We start from the raw sequence: 15,559 nt of genomic DNA, 5'->3' as shown, positions 1-15,559 counted from the left end.
TAGAGATGTTTACTTCAGCCTCTCTTGGTTTTAAAAGGGCGACTTTTCAGTTTTTTTGTGTTGACAGAGCAGTTTTTCCTGACGTTAGCTGTTGGGACGGCTTTGATGCAGGAAGGGTGGGCTGTCGCTGGGAGTTTGGAGTGTGTTCGCTGACGAGGAGCATCACAGAGTTATTTCTATAGACAGGACAGTGAGGAGAGAGCCTGAGGAGCGAACGCACGCACACGAGCACAGACACGTCGAGTGCTGCGGGGACTGACGTCCCCAGACGCTCCACACGGACACAGTAAAGAAGAGGTCGCGCCTATATTTGGCAAGGTCATCAAACAGCCTGGAGGTAAAAGCCAATGATGGTTCATACTTGTGTGATTTCACAAACGAGGCCTTTTTGGAGTCATGGGGAGAAATAATGACATGGTAATGATGAGGCGAGATGATGGCAGGAGAAGATGGAGGAGGAGGTGTTGATGAGGAAGTTGCTGTGACATCTTTTAGGGTTGTAAGGACATCCTTCATCTAATTTCACCCGTTCGGCTCTGATAGCTTCAGTGTTGGGGAATAACTAAGCGGAAGATATTTATAACAACAACAACACAGAAACGCTAGAAAAAGCTGACTTATAATTAATAAAAATTGTGAGACATTAAATTCTAATGTAAAAGATCATCATTTTAATATAATAAAATTATAAATATACAAGTAAAAAAAATACTAATAATTTAAATTATAATGTAAAATATAACAATTTAAATATAATTTGAATTCTAAAGTTAAATGAAGTACTAAATTTATTATTATTTAATTAAAAAAAATATATAAATATAGTGATGTATTTATAAATATTTAATGTATAATTAAATATTAGCTGTATAATATTAAACAGTATTTTATTATATATTTACATTATATACATCTTATATATATATATATATATATATATACACACACACATTACTATGTATTTATATTTATATTAATATGATTAAATTATATTAATATATTATTCTATTATATGTATTTACATTAATATAACATCTTGTATACTATTGTGTGATATTAATGTGAATATGAAAAATTTAATAATATTAATATAAATATAAATACATACAGTAATATGTATGTGTGTGTGTGTATATATATATATATATATATATATATATATATATATATATAAATGTATGTATTTATATTATCTTGTATATCTTGTATAATATTTTGTACACACACATATATATATTTATTTAAAAATTCCTATTTTATTTATATTGTTTTAAAAAACCATACTGTATTTATACATAACACAACATTTATTTAATATTAACATTAATAATAATTTTAGTTAAAGATTAATTTAATTTATATACATGTATTATAATATATGCATTATTTTATAAAAAAAATCATAAATTTTACATAAGTGGTATAAATACAAAAATTCAGTTAAATTACTGACATTGTGAAATATTATTATTTATTAAAATATATTATTATTTTAAATACATATTTTCTATTTGATTGTATTTTAAAATATAATTTATACCTGTGATGCAAAGGTATTTTTTTATATTATTTGTATTATATTATTTAGATTTTATTATATATTATATTATATTATATTCTAGCTGAATGTTTTGACTTTTTTATATATTGTATTGTATTATATACATATATATAGAGAGAGAGAGAGAGATAGATAGATAGATATATTGATAGATGTTTAGATTTATTTATATATTGTATTTATTACACTTGATCTTATTATATACTCTATTATTGATATTTTATATTACATTATATTATATTATGTCATATCTGAATGTTTTTACTTTTTTATATATTATATTATATTAAAACAATTTTTTAAATATTATTTTGAATATATAATATATACTGAATATATATTTCATATTTTGATTTTTATTTAGATATTATATTTATTACACTTGATCTTAGCCAAAAGGCTGAATTTTATATTTATTATATAATATTATATACTCTATTACTGATATTTTATAATATATTATATTATAGCTGAATGTTTCTATATTATTTGTTTTATATTATTTTGAATATATATATTATATTATAGCTAAATGTTTTGTATTATATGTATTTTTAATATTATTTTATATTTATTTTATTATATAGTATTATATTATTGTATTGATGTTTAACACTGTATTTTTAGCTTTTTATAGTTTTAGTTTATAAATTTTATTTAGAGTAACTATATATGTTGTTTTCATGCTAAAAAAAAATGACATCAGCAAATATGACCTCATACTGGCACCTCAGACAGCATCAGTGTCATACAGTTAAGTATTTAATCATCATCATTATCATTATAACTCATGCGATCATTATGAGTAGATTCATAGCAGTTTCAAAGGAGCTTCCCCAACATTAAAAGCATTTCTCAGTCTGTCTTTTCTCTCAAACAGACTCTCAGTCGTCTCATCATCATCATCATCATCATCATCATGAAGCTGTTTGGTTCAGGTCGCCCGTCCTTGACCCTCTGCTTCGTGCGCCGGGCTTTCTGGAAGTTTCAGTGATTTGCCGCGGCGTGCGCTTCATCGAATCCCTCAGAGGGCCTTTCACCTGTCTCCTAGCAGCTCCCAGAATGCAACAGTGCACAGGACGACACACGCCTGGCAATTAGAGGAATGGAAACTGGAGTGCTCTTCTGAGAGCCGAAATAATTGGATGTTGGAGAGTACGTGTGGACTCGGAACCCACTGACTTGATTTACTTTTCTCATAGCAATTACTGCGGTCGGGTAAAATGAAGCAATTTTGGCATTATTGGAACGGTTACCTTTACCCCCTGTGTTTTATTATTACACACTGTCTTATTTAGACACAAACTGCAGTTGAAAGTAAGAAGTTGATGGCTTAAGGTTTACATGAGATTTCTTCGTTAAGATAAACGTTTTTTGTTGCTTTAACGCCATTTGCGTGTTTTGCTTTTGTCAAACGTCCAGTATATATGGCTACATTCCCATTGTGAGCACACCTGTTTCGTTTTGTACAAACAATGTGAGTCACCGAACAAAACTCAACGACACCTGTGCAAACAGAATCAACCTGACGTATGTCTCTTTTTTCTTTCAAGGCTCATAGAAGCACAAAAAGACAAGAACAACAGTCAGAGGATGTGGAAAACTAACTTGATATAAACACTAGACGAGTGAGTACAAACTCTACACATACATTACGTTGATCTGTGTATGTAGTTTAATTCTAAATATTAAATATATTTAAAAATAAATAATAAAATATAAAAAGTTTTAATATTAAATCATATAAAACATTCATATAAAATATTAAATTATCTTTTTTTTTTTTAATTATCAAATGTAAAAAAGTATATGAAATGATCAAGTATATATACCCAAATCAATTGTAGGTGCATCATTACAAAATAATTTAATGAAAAATATGTGGTTTATTTCAATATATTAAACAGACTAGATTAGATTATACACATGAAACATTATGTATACTATGTAAATATTTAAAAATGTAAATATTAAATTATGTAAAATATAAATATATGTAAAATATAAAATATTAACTTTTTTTTAAATTTTCAATTTTTTAAAAACTATATTAAATGATCAATATATAAGTGCATCATTACAAAAATACTTTAATGAACAATAAGTGGTTTAATTAAATATATATAAGATCCTATGTACTATACAAATATTTTAAAAACATTTTAAATATTATTTTACATATCTATCTATATATTTATCTATATGTATATAGAAATACCAATATTTTAGTGAACAACATTAATCATTAAATATGTAATTATAGTAATATAATTAGACAGATAAATTATCATTATAATTATTTGTAATTCATTTACAATAATTATTACTATACTTACAGTAGTTTTACATATGTGGTAAATTATTTTTATTTATATTGACTGAAAAAAAATACTGTTTTTTTAATATTCTTTTAGTAATATATTATATCTTAAATATTTTAATGAACAACATTAAATATTAAATATATAATTATAGTAATAATAATAATGTATAATTGTAATAATTAATATATGCATTGTTTTATAATTATATTTATAATCAATGTAAAATAATTATAATTATTATAATTATTACGATGTTTACAGTAGTTTTTCGTTTGGTATGTTAATATTATTTTTATTTATATTGCTTTTAAAACGCTTGCTTTATTTTGTAATTATTTTATTAATATATTATTTAATTATTTAAAAAATATAGATTTTAATAACCAACAATGATTATTAAATATATAATTATAGTAATATAACTACATTCATAAATTATAATTATATAGAACAATAATATTTTATATATTCATTGTTTTATTTTATTAATATTTTATTATTTACAAAATATTTTAATGAACAACATTCATTATTAAATATAGAATTATAGTAATATAACTACGTTAATAAATTATAATAATTAATAAATAAGTATAATAATTTATACATTCATTGTTTTATAATTATAGTTATTTATATTTAATTTAAAATAAATAACAATATTATAATATTATAATTTTATTTACAGTAGTTCTACATGTGGTATATTTATATTATTTTATTAATATTTTATTATTTACAAAATATTTTAATGAACAACACTGATTATTAAATATATAATTATAATAATATATCTACATTAATAAATTATAGTAACTAACATATAATTATAATAATTTATACATTCATTGTTTTATAATTATAATTATTTATATTTAATTCACAATTATTAATAATAATTATAACCATATTTGCAGTTATTTTACATTTGTGGTATGTTACTGTATTTTTTAAAAATCTTTTAATATAATATGTGGTATAATAATATTATTTTATTTATATTGATTTAAAAAGCTTACTGTATTTTTTAAAAAAATTATAATTAACAAATACATTTGTGGTATGTTACTGTATTTTTAAAAACTCTTTTAATGTTATATTATTTTATTCTTTATTATATTATTTTAGAAATGTTTTATCAGTTAGTATTTTGAGTATGTATGTATATTTAACTGTATGTACTGATGTTAGATCCTTATTGTTTGTATACCAATATATAAAAACGTATGAATACTGTACATTTTGCACAATATTCATCTCAAAAATATTTTAACCAACAATGTTAAATATTATATTTAAAAATGTACTTAATAATTCAATTTTGAGTATTATTGTATTATTAAAATGCAAATATATTAAATATATAGTGCTTTGCACACCCAAATCAATCGTAGGTGTGTTGAATAAAACTACAATATAAACTAGAAAAATATATAATAAATAAACGTTGGTTTGTGTTTGGAAACGTCTCACATCACTTAATTTGTGAAACGGTGTCAAGGTTGCGAATGCAGCTCAATATGTGCAAGTGTAAAAGTGTCACACCACAAAGTCTTTCCAAAACTTTCATCTGAATTTGACCTTGCAAATCCCTCGTCTGATTCCATCTGTTTATCAGCACTTGTTGATGGAGGGCGGCGGATTCTGGATTTAGAAGAAAACCTTTATCGCATCCCAGCGCCCTTGAAACGGATGACATCGATTGTGCAGCCAGAAGATTTCCGACCCCTCCTGCCCCAGAGGACGATCAATGGACCCGCACACGGCTCCCTGAACATCAGCAGAGGATTAAACAATCTCCCAACACAACACAATTAACTCCACTATACCGCACATCAATATTTAGGAACAAACTACAGATTGCATGTCTAGAAAATGCTTAGATTTTTGTAAACGGCATAGAAATATAAAAAGGAAACTAAAGCCAAAAACGAAAATGTAATCATTAATTACTCACCCTTATGTCTTTCCAAAACCTTAAAGGGTTACTCCATCCCAAAATGAAAATGAAGTAAAAGCTTCGTTCGTCTTCGGAACACAATTTAGGATATTTTGGATGAAAACCGGGGGGTTTGTGACTGTCCCCTTGACTGCCAGGTAAATACCAATGTCAAGACCTAGAAAAGCATGAAAGACGTTGTCAAAACAGTCCATCTGCCATCAGTGGTTTAACCATAATTTTACGAAACTACGAGAATACTGTACGGAAAGAAAACAAAAATAATGACTTTGTTCAACAATTCGTCTCCTCCGAATCACCGTAGTGCCATTTTGGAGAATATCCGCTGGATGCAAACAGCAAACGCTGTTCTCTATCAGCTGCGTCACGCGGACACGCTGTTTTCGTTCGAATCAAAGCGTAAATAAATGGAGAAAACGTATCAGTGTGGTGCGGCGAACATAGAACAGCGTACGTTGTTTGCTTTCAGGGGATACTCTAAAATGGCGCAACGGTGACGCGGGAGGAGGCGAATTGTTGAATAAAGTAGTTATTTTTGTTTTCTTTGCCTACAGAAAGTAGTAAAATTATGGTTGAACCACTGAGGGCAGATGGACTATTTTGTGGACGTCTTTCATACTTTTCTGGGTCTTGACAGCGGTATTTACCTGGCAGTCAATGGGACAGTCACAAACCTCGGTTTTCATCCAAAATATCTTAAATTGTGTTCCGAAGACGAAGCTTTTATGGGTTTAAAACGAAATGGGGGTAAGTGATTAATGACAAAATTTTCATTTTGGGGTGGAGTAGCCCATCGGTTAAAGCTAGAAGGAATACATGCTGCCTTTACGCCATGTCGTAATTACTGTAATTCCGAGATGACAACACGTGACATTTTATTCATAAGGTGTGTTCGACTTAACGCGGCGCTGCGCAGCTCGATCAGATTCTGACTTGAAGAAGTGCATGCCGGTTAGAAATTTTGTCCGACTTGAGGCGGCGCCGACGCCTCGCGACTGTCACGTGTGGCATCAAAGTACCGCGATAGCGTTTCGAGAGCAGCGACTGAAGGCGCGGTCACACTGCGCTTTTCGTTCCATTGACTTCCATTCATACGCATGCGAATGCGTTAGACCGGAAACGCAAGCCCGTGCGAAAAGTTTCGTATTTCGCTGCGTTGGAAAGTTCAAGTATGGTGAACTCTGACCTGCGAATTCACATGACGTGAAAGCGAGCGACCAATAGAAGATCGAAACGTCATATCGTGACCTTTCTGTACAAAAAAAAGAAGATGGAGGAATCACTAATTCTAGCAGTTTCACACCATCCTATTTTATATAATACATCTCTAAAAGATTATAAAAATCAAATAAAAAGAGAAGCTGCTTGGTTCGTGGTGTCAGCGGAAACAGGAATAGATGGTACATTTGAACACCGAAATAAATAAATGAATGGAATTTATACGTAACGTTACGTACGTGTGTGTATTTAAATACATGTGCGTATACACTGCCATTCAAAAGTTTGAGATCTGTAAGAATTTACGTTTTTTAAACAAGTTTCGAATGCTTATCAAGGCTGCATTTATTTGATCAAAAATACATAAAAACAACACTAAACTGGAATATAGTAAATTAAAATAAAAAATTATATTTGAATATACTTTAAAATATTGATTTAATCAAATAATGAATTCTGAAATGGTTCTAATACAGTGATTTATTATCAGTGTTGGAAAGTTTTAACTGCTTACTTTTTTTAATGAACTTTTTCATGATTTGATAAAAAAAAAAAAAAAAAACTTTGCATCTCAGGAATAAATGATATTTATATATATATATATATATATATATATATATATTGTTACTGATCCTAAACTTTTGAATAGCAGGGTGTGTATACAGTATATGCATGTATGTGTGTGCATATATACATAAACACGTCGTCGTAACAAACACAGTGCAAGCACATCGGAGTCCATGTTGCGAACAAATGGAAAACCTTGGCGCGTGACGTCATATCCTGCTCCCGCCCATATTCGCAGCGGCATGCGAAAAAAATTCGCATGTTGAAAGTCTAGTGTGACCGCCCCTTTACTCAGCCGGCGCAGTTTGTTCAGAGCGGCTGCAGGAGCTCTGATGACCACATGGCTGTTTCACGATTGGCCAGATTCACCGCATGACAACGATCACGTGTGTTTTGGGTTTATTCTAACATCCTCAAGTCCGATAATGCTGACAAACCTGTGTTTTTAGAACAATAAAAGTGTTTTTACTGTAGTCGCAATGTTATACTGAGTCAGATTTATCATAAAACACTGATAAAGCATATATAACCCCACTTTATTAGTATTTAAATAGTATATGTTTATGTTGATCATTATTCTTGTTCAGATGGCGCTGTATTAAGCAGTATATGAAACGTGTTTCTGTAGCTCATGAAAATGCTTTTGAAAAGTCTGTGTATTTGATAAATATTGCATTTAATTCACTTCATCTGTGATAGAGCATGCAAACACCGCGAGAGCTTCACTAACGAGAGCAGAAAGTGTCCGACTTGACGCCTCTGTTTTCAACTCCGCCTGCGACTGCTCTCGGCTACTCTCGTTGATCGCCGTCTGTAGCCGTAGATGAAGTCGAACACACCTTCAGAGTTTACAAGTTGTAATTAGGAGTTCAGGAACACGTGAGGGCTTTGGCGTTGATAGTGTTGCCATAGAAACACATAATTCCAGAGTAGAATGTCACGTGTTTTCATCTCGGAATTATGGCATGGCATGGGCATGTGCTCATCAATCTAACGTTATTTTTGTCACACTGTACAACAATAATACTGTTTTTTTTTTATTCTAGTAAGGGCTAGGGATGTCACAATACTCAATATAATATCGATCCGTTCGGTACAACATCCACGGTTCAGTAACTTACGCTTGTGAATTGCGTTTTTTCGGTTTTGCATTTAAACAACTTGCTTGTTTTATTTCTCTCGAAATTTGCTGTGTGTGTGCCCGTGATTTCACGTGCTGAGATGAGGAAACGCTTCCCGTTTATATTTGAAAAAGCAACACACGCAGAGCATCTTCCATTCTAATGAAATGCAATAAGCCTCTCTAAACTTGTTGTCCAACAAAAGAGAACATTATAACTTATTTTTACTTCACAGCATCAGACGAGTGTTTGAAATAACTTCCTTTTGTGATCTGATATGGCTTCTTATCATAGAGGCAGACAATATATTCTATGTATGTCGATAAGCAATGGGTTACAAATATACAAGATGTCTTGAAGAACACAGATAAACCATATACTATTGCAGACGAGTGTTTATTGTCCTTACATCCTTACACGTCCTTACAAGCCATCAGAACCAAACCGAAAACCGTGGTTAAAAACCGAGGTACGTATTGAACTGTGGACTAACTGTACTGTTGCATCCCTAGTAAGGGCTAAGTTTAGGGTTGGGGTAGGTGTGGACGTTAAAAAAACCACAGTCTAATAGCTAGAACAATAATGTTAGTTTCTGGTCAGAGCTGTATCCCTTCTAGCCACAACCCATTAAGACCTTCGTTCATCTTCAAAACACAGATTAAGATGTTTTTGATGAAATCCGAAAGCTTTCTGACCCTGCGTAGACACGTTCAAGGCCTAGGAAGTTAGTAAGGACATTGTTAAAATAGTCCATTTGTGCATGTTTGTATGAGCTAGTCTTGATCTGTGGTGTGTGTGAATGGTTTCAGCTTTGAACAAAGGTACAATTGAGTAAAACCGCTTTTGACAGATCAGAAAGAGGAACTCCTTTGTTTTCCATCAGGATCAAATGAGTGCTCTTGAAAGACCAGCAGACTGTGTTTTATTAAGTAGGAGTTCAGCCGGGAGCCGTCCACATCAGAGCCGGTTTCTTTGAGCGGCCAAAGCGCTATTCTCTCCTAATAGAGAACTGAAAGCTGTTGCGACCTGTACATTAACCTCCGCTGAGTCGTAGAGCTTCACAGATGCTCTCAAAATGGATATCTCACCTTGTGGTTTACCCTTTTGCAGATTTACAGTGGATGTGTGTGTGTGGAGTCACCTATAACCTCTAATGCTTCACAAACAACATGTTTGATTGGCAACATGTTTGTCGGTGAATGTCGGCAGATTTAGTATTGTGTGTTTTTGTGTACTTGTAGGAAATGGTAAATTCCCTCAGCTTAACTGTGTTTTTTTTGGTTTCTTCTTCGGTTTAGCATCCGTACCAGAAAACTACACCAATGCATTTCTACTGTATCACACCCTTGGGGTTTGAATCAGGCTTTTTAAATGAGTATAGCTGCACTGTCTGCTCATTTATGCCCTTTAATCTGCGTCCGTTGGGTGTTAGAACGTGCACGAAGGTTTGCTGCTGTGAGCCGACTAAGTAAGCAGGGTTATTGTTGTTAACTAAAACCATTTAAAAAACCCCAAAGTGACGTTTCATTTAGCGTTAAAGCAATATTTCACCCAAAAATTGGCTTAAAATTCACTAACCCTCAGATCATCCAAGATATAGAGTTTTTTTCTTCTTCAGAACAGATTTGGAGAAATGTAGCATTATATCATTCGCTGTGCAGTGAATGGGTGCCGTCAGAACGAGAGTCCAAACAGCTGATAGAAACATCACAATAATCCACATCACTGCATGTTTGTAAGAAACAAATCCATTTTTAAGACTGTTTTTGAGTCCTCTATAATATTGCTTCCTCCAAAAGTCAACTCATCTGAATCAGGAAAGAAATTTGCACAGATCAAGCAACGTTTACAAGTAAAAACAGTGCAAATCAGTTTTAAACAAGTATGTTGGTGGATTTTGATGTGAGAGGACAACAGGGGGTGGACTTTTTCACTGAAGGAAACGTTATAATGTTATTATGGATTATGGACTCACATATTGAGAAGCAACAGTTCAATGTTAAAATGCCTTAATGATAAATGAGTTTCTTACAAACATGCAACGTTTCACTTTTACAAGACATTAATCGATTGATTGTGATTGATTGTGGTGTGGATTATTTGTGAATTATTGTGATGATTTTATTAGCTGTTCGGATGGCACCCATTCACTGCAGAGGAATCTTTGAAGAGCAAGTGTAATGCAAATTTTTTCCAAATTTGTTCTAATGAAGTAACAGTCATATACATCTTTGATGGCCTGAGGGTGAGTGCGTTTTCAGCAAAACTCTCCAACTTTTTTCTAAGTAGCCGATGAGCGCCGCCATGATGGATTCTAACTAATCTAATCTGTTTGGGTGCTCTTTAGTCTCCACAGAAATCTGTGGAAGCCTGTTTCCACCACCAAATACAAAATTAAAAAAAAAAGGTAATTGCAACTTTTTATCTCGCAATTCTGAATCTTCTTGCAATTGCGAGTTAAAATCTTGCAATTCTGACTTTTTTTCTCAGAATTGTGAGATAAACTCACATTTGTGAGTTACAAAGTCGCAGTTCTGAGAAACAAAGTCAGAATTGCAAAATATAAACTCAAGATTCTAAGTTTTTTTCAGAATTGCTAGTTTATATCTTGCAATTGAGACTTTTTTCTCAAAATTGTGAGTTAAGTCAGAATTGTGAGATATAAACTTACAAATACTTGCATATCTTTTTTCCCCCCACAAAATTGCACTTTATAACTCATAGTTGCGAGTTGATATCTCAATTGCGAGAAAATGTCAAAATTGTGCAACTGCTAGAGAAAAAGTAAATTGCGAGATACAAGCACGCAAAATTGCAAGAAAAAAGTCAGATGTAAACTCGCAGTTGCAAAAAAAAAGTCCGAATTGCATGAGATAAAAACACAGTTTTGCCTTTTTTCTCTCGCAATTGTGAATTTGTATCTTTTTCCTTAAGAAATTTGCATCTCGCAATTCTGTCTTTTTCTCTCGCAATTGTGAATTTGTATCTTGCAATTCTGACTTTTTTTCACAATTGCGAGTATATATCTCACAGTTCTGACTTTATTTCTCAGCACTGCTACTTTCTTTCTCAGAATTACGAGTTTATATCTCAAAAAAAAGTCTACGCAATTCTGAGAAAAAAGGTCAGAATTGTGACTTTATATATCGCAATTCTGACTTTATAACTCACAATTTTTTTTTTTTTTTTTTTTTTTTTTTTACCTTTATTTATATACCGCCTTTAACAATATAGAATTGTGACAAGGCGGCTGTACAGTATTAAATAGGAAACAGTACATCAACAATGCCAAAGGCAACATTAAACACTCACATTATAGGTAAAGGTAGTTAATCAAATACAATAAAATAAAATGCAATATTGTGTTAAGAGAAAGTGTCCCCAACTAAGCAAGCCAGAGGCGACAGCGGCAAGGAACCAAAACTCCATCGGTGACAAATGGAGAAAAAAACCTTGGGAGAAACCAGGCTCAGTCGGGGGGGCCAGTTCTCCTCTGGCCAAGTTCCCGTGGTCTTGTGCCGACAGCCGTCTAGGTGATGTGGTCTTTAATGTGGATCCGTCTCTGGGGCTCATCTAGTTGATGTGGACTCCGCTGACATTCAGGGCTGTAGAGGTCGTCTCTAGGTGCTGATCCACCGTCTGGGCTGGGTTCGGACTGGATCCGGGGGACTGCAGTGACCATCTGATCTGGATACGGACTGGATCTGGTGGTTAATGTGACCTCGGAATAAGAGAGAAACAGACTAATATTAGCGTAGATGCCATTCTTCTGACGATGCACCAAGTACATCGGGTGTTATGGGAAGTGTTCCCGGTTCCGGTTGACCTAATTAGTGCAGCCTAACAATCCTTTAACGGATTTGAATTATAAGAATGTGGATTTGTTATGTGTAAGCAAGGTTAAAGAGATGGGTCTTTAATCTAGATTTAAACTGACAGAGTGTGTCTGCGTCCCGAACAGTGTTGGGTAGATTGTTCCAGAGTTTGGGCGCTAAATAAGAAAAAGATCTGCCACCCGCGGTTGATTTTGATATTCTCGGTATTATCAAATTGCCAGAGTTTTGAGAACGCAGCGGACGTGAGGGACTATAATGCGATAAGAGCTCACTCAGGTACTGGGGAGCTAAACCATTCAGGGCTTTATAAGTAATTAGCAAGATTTTAAAATCTATACGATGTTTAATAGGGAGCCAGTGCAGTGTAGACAGAACCGGGCTAATATGATCATACTTTTTGGTTCTAGTAAGAACTCTAGCTGCTGCATTTTGGACCAGCTGGAGTTTGTTTATTAAGCGAGCAGAACAACCACCCAATAAAGCATTACAATAATCTAACCGTGAGGTCATAAACGCATGAATTAATGTTTCAGCATTTGACATTGATAGCATAGGTCGTAGTTTAGATATATTTTTGAGATGGAAAAATGCAGTTTTGCAAATACTAGAGATGTGGTTTTCAAAGGAAAGATTACCATCAAACAGCACACCTAGGTTCCTAACTGATGACGAAGAATTGACAGAACAGCCATCAAGTATTAGACAGTGTTTTAGGTTATTACACGCTGAGGTTTTAGGCCCAATAACTAACACCTCTGTTTTTTCAGAATTTAGCAGTAAGAAATTACTTGTCATCCAATTTGCGAGTTCATATCTTGCAGTTGTGACATTATTTCTCAGCATTGCAACGTTCTCTCAAAAAAATTTAGAATTGAGAGATACAAAGTCGCAAATGCCTTTTTTTTTTAAATCAGTGGTGTAAATGGGCTTTCATAGAAATCCATGGGGTAAAAAAAGATTGACTGAATGAATTAAGCTGAAACTTTTTCAATATAACAAACTATAAAAATGTGTGCAGGGTTAAGCAGTGCTACTGTTGGCTGCCTCAGTAAAGAATTACAAAGTACTTGTTTTGCGTACAAGCAAATCTGTCCATGCCCAGCACTGTTTGCATAAACGATGACTGCTGAAAAAAACAGCTAAAACTAGCCTAAGCTGGTTGGCTGGTCTTAGCAGGTTTAAGATCGAACTAGCTGGTTCTGGCTGGTCTCCCACACTGACCAGCCTAAGACCAGCCTGTTCAGTTAAGACAGTGTCCAAAACCCCTATAAAACCAGCCTGCTGACCAGCTAAGAACAGGCTAGATGACCATCTTAGGCTGGTTTTAACTGTTTTTTTTTTTTGTTTTTTTTAGAAATAATAAAATAATAAAATAATGTGTTACAATAATATGTGCGCTTATTATTTTGTGGACAAAAATCCCACAAACGTTGCCCCCATCTGTTTTCAATGCAGTTAACCTCAGTATGCTTCATGTCACACCCGCTCATTAAAAAGAGAGTCACTGCGACACTGTGAAGTGATGAAAGTGTGGTGCCATGTGCTTTTTAAAACCATTTTCACAGGTTTAACATTATATAATTGGCTTGGAAAATATGTTAATTTGACTAGAAACACCAACTGAAAAAAACAGATAAAACCAGACTAAGCTGGTTGGCTGGTTTTAGCTGGTCATCAGGCTGGTTTTGGTCAGCAGGCTGGTTTTAGAGGCGTTTTGGCCTGGTCTTAGCTGGTCAGACTGGGAGATCGGCTGGAAGAACCAGCTGAAACCAGCTACGTCCAGCTTAAACCAGCTAGCTGGGGTTTTTTCAGGAGGGAGAGACCAGAAATGTAAAGCATCTTGTTTCATTCCTGTTGGGCAAGACTTCTGCTTTCAGGAAAAGGTTGATCAGTATGTAAATCAGGGTTGCCAGTTTTTCACAACAAAACCTTCCCAATTGCTACTCAAAACTTGCCCAATACACGTTTTTGTGGTGGGGTTCCCCTGGTAAAATTCGCATTCCAGGGGATAAATATCACCTTTTTGGGGTCGTTTCAACCCACGGCAAAAGTGTTACAATAGCCCAGTTTGGCGGGAAAATTGCAAACCGGGCAACACTGATGTAAATTACACTAAAACAACATTGGATTAAAGTTTCATATTATAAAATGTATTCCTAGAAATAAAAAAAAACAGAGACTTCTAGTTTCTAAAGTATAATCGCTCAGAGATCGCTTTTTTAAGGCAAGTCTTGACAACAAAGGAAGCGCCGCTAATCTGAAATATCTGTGTTTGCGTCATTAGTATCAATGGAGCTGTACAGAGTGACTCTTTCACCCTCCAGGCGCATGTACAGCATGATAACACTGACCAGATCCATTTGTCAGATCAACTTCCCTGCAATTAGACGAGCTTGTGACCCAGCCATATCAAATCAAATCACGCTGACGAATCTACTCGCTCCTTTTGTCCCTCTGGCTCGACTCTCGCGCTCTCTGTAGTCGAGTTCTGACACGATGGCAGTTCCCAGACAGATTCATTAACTGCTTGGCTTTGCCGTGTTGAAAGATTCAGTCAACATCGGATGTGATGTTGAACTCTTAACTACATCTAGACGTGGCGTGACAGCAAACAGACTCCTGTTACGCTGCATTTAAATTTAAAGCAGTTTTTATAAGACTTTCTCGTATTGTGGTTTAATGTGCAACGATCAACTAGTCATCTTTTGTTGTTGTTTTTGTGCATTTATTGTAATTACATTCGGTGGTACTCAGAGTTATTATGGTTAGCTAAGTCTTTAGATTTAAACTTTAAAATAAATAAATCCTAACTATATATCTAACTGTTTTTAATGTGTTTTTTAATGTTTTTGTCATTATTGAAAGGATTTATTTGTGAAAATGTTAGGGTGGCCTGTTTGCACGAGCTCTCGTGTGCTGCATGTGTTTGTTTGTTTGCGTTAATCAGCATGATGTTAATTTCAGGTGATAAG

The 15,559-nt window shown here is 33.4% G+C and overlaps 1 long non-coding RNA gene across 1 annotated transcript; it reads left to right on the top strand.

Moving 5' to 3' along the window:
• The first annotated feature begins 2,460 nt into the window (after window positions 1-2,460).
• On the top strand, window positions 2,461-5,875 carry LOC127153931 (uncharacterized). Its single transcript, XR_007825382.1, has 3 exons — window positions 2,461-2,716; window positions 3,115-3,189; window positions 5,504-5,875. It is a non-coding gene; the product is annotated as an uncharacterized LOC127153931 (long non-coding RNA).
• Window positions 5,876-15,559: the final 9,684 nt, after the last annotated feature.

The sequence above is a fragment of the Labeo rohita genome, chromosome 22, assembly GCF_022985175.1.
Source record: "Labeo rohita strain BAU-BD-2019 chromosome 22, IGBB_LRoh.1.0, whole genome shotgun sequence".
In the NCBI taxonomy this organism is placed as follows: domain Eukaryota; kingdom Metazoa; phylum Chordata; class Actinopteri; order Cypriniformes; family Cyprinidae; genus Labeo; species Labeo rohita.
Note: the sequence above shows the minus strand (reverse complement) of the source record. Positions and strands in the feature narration are given on the sequence as shown.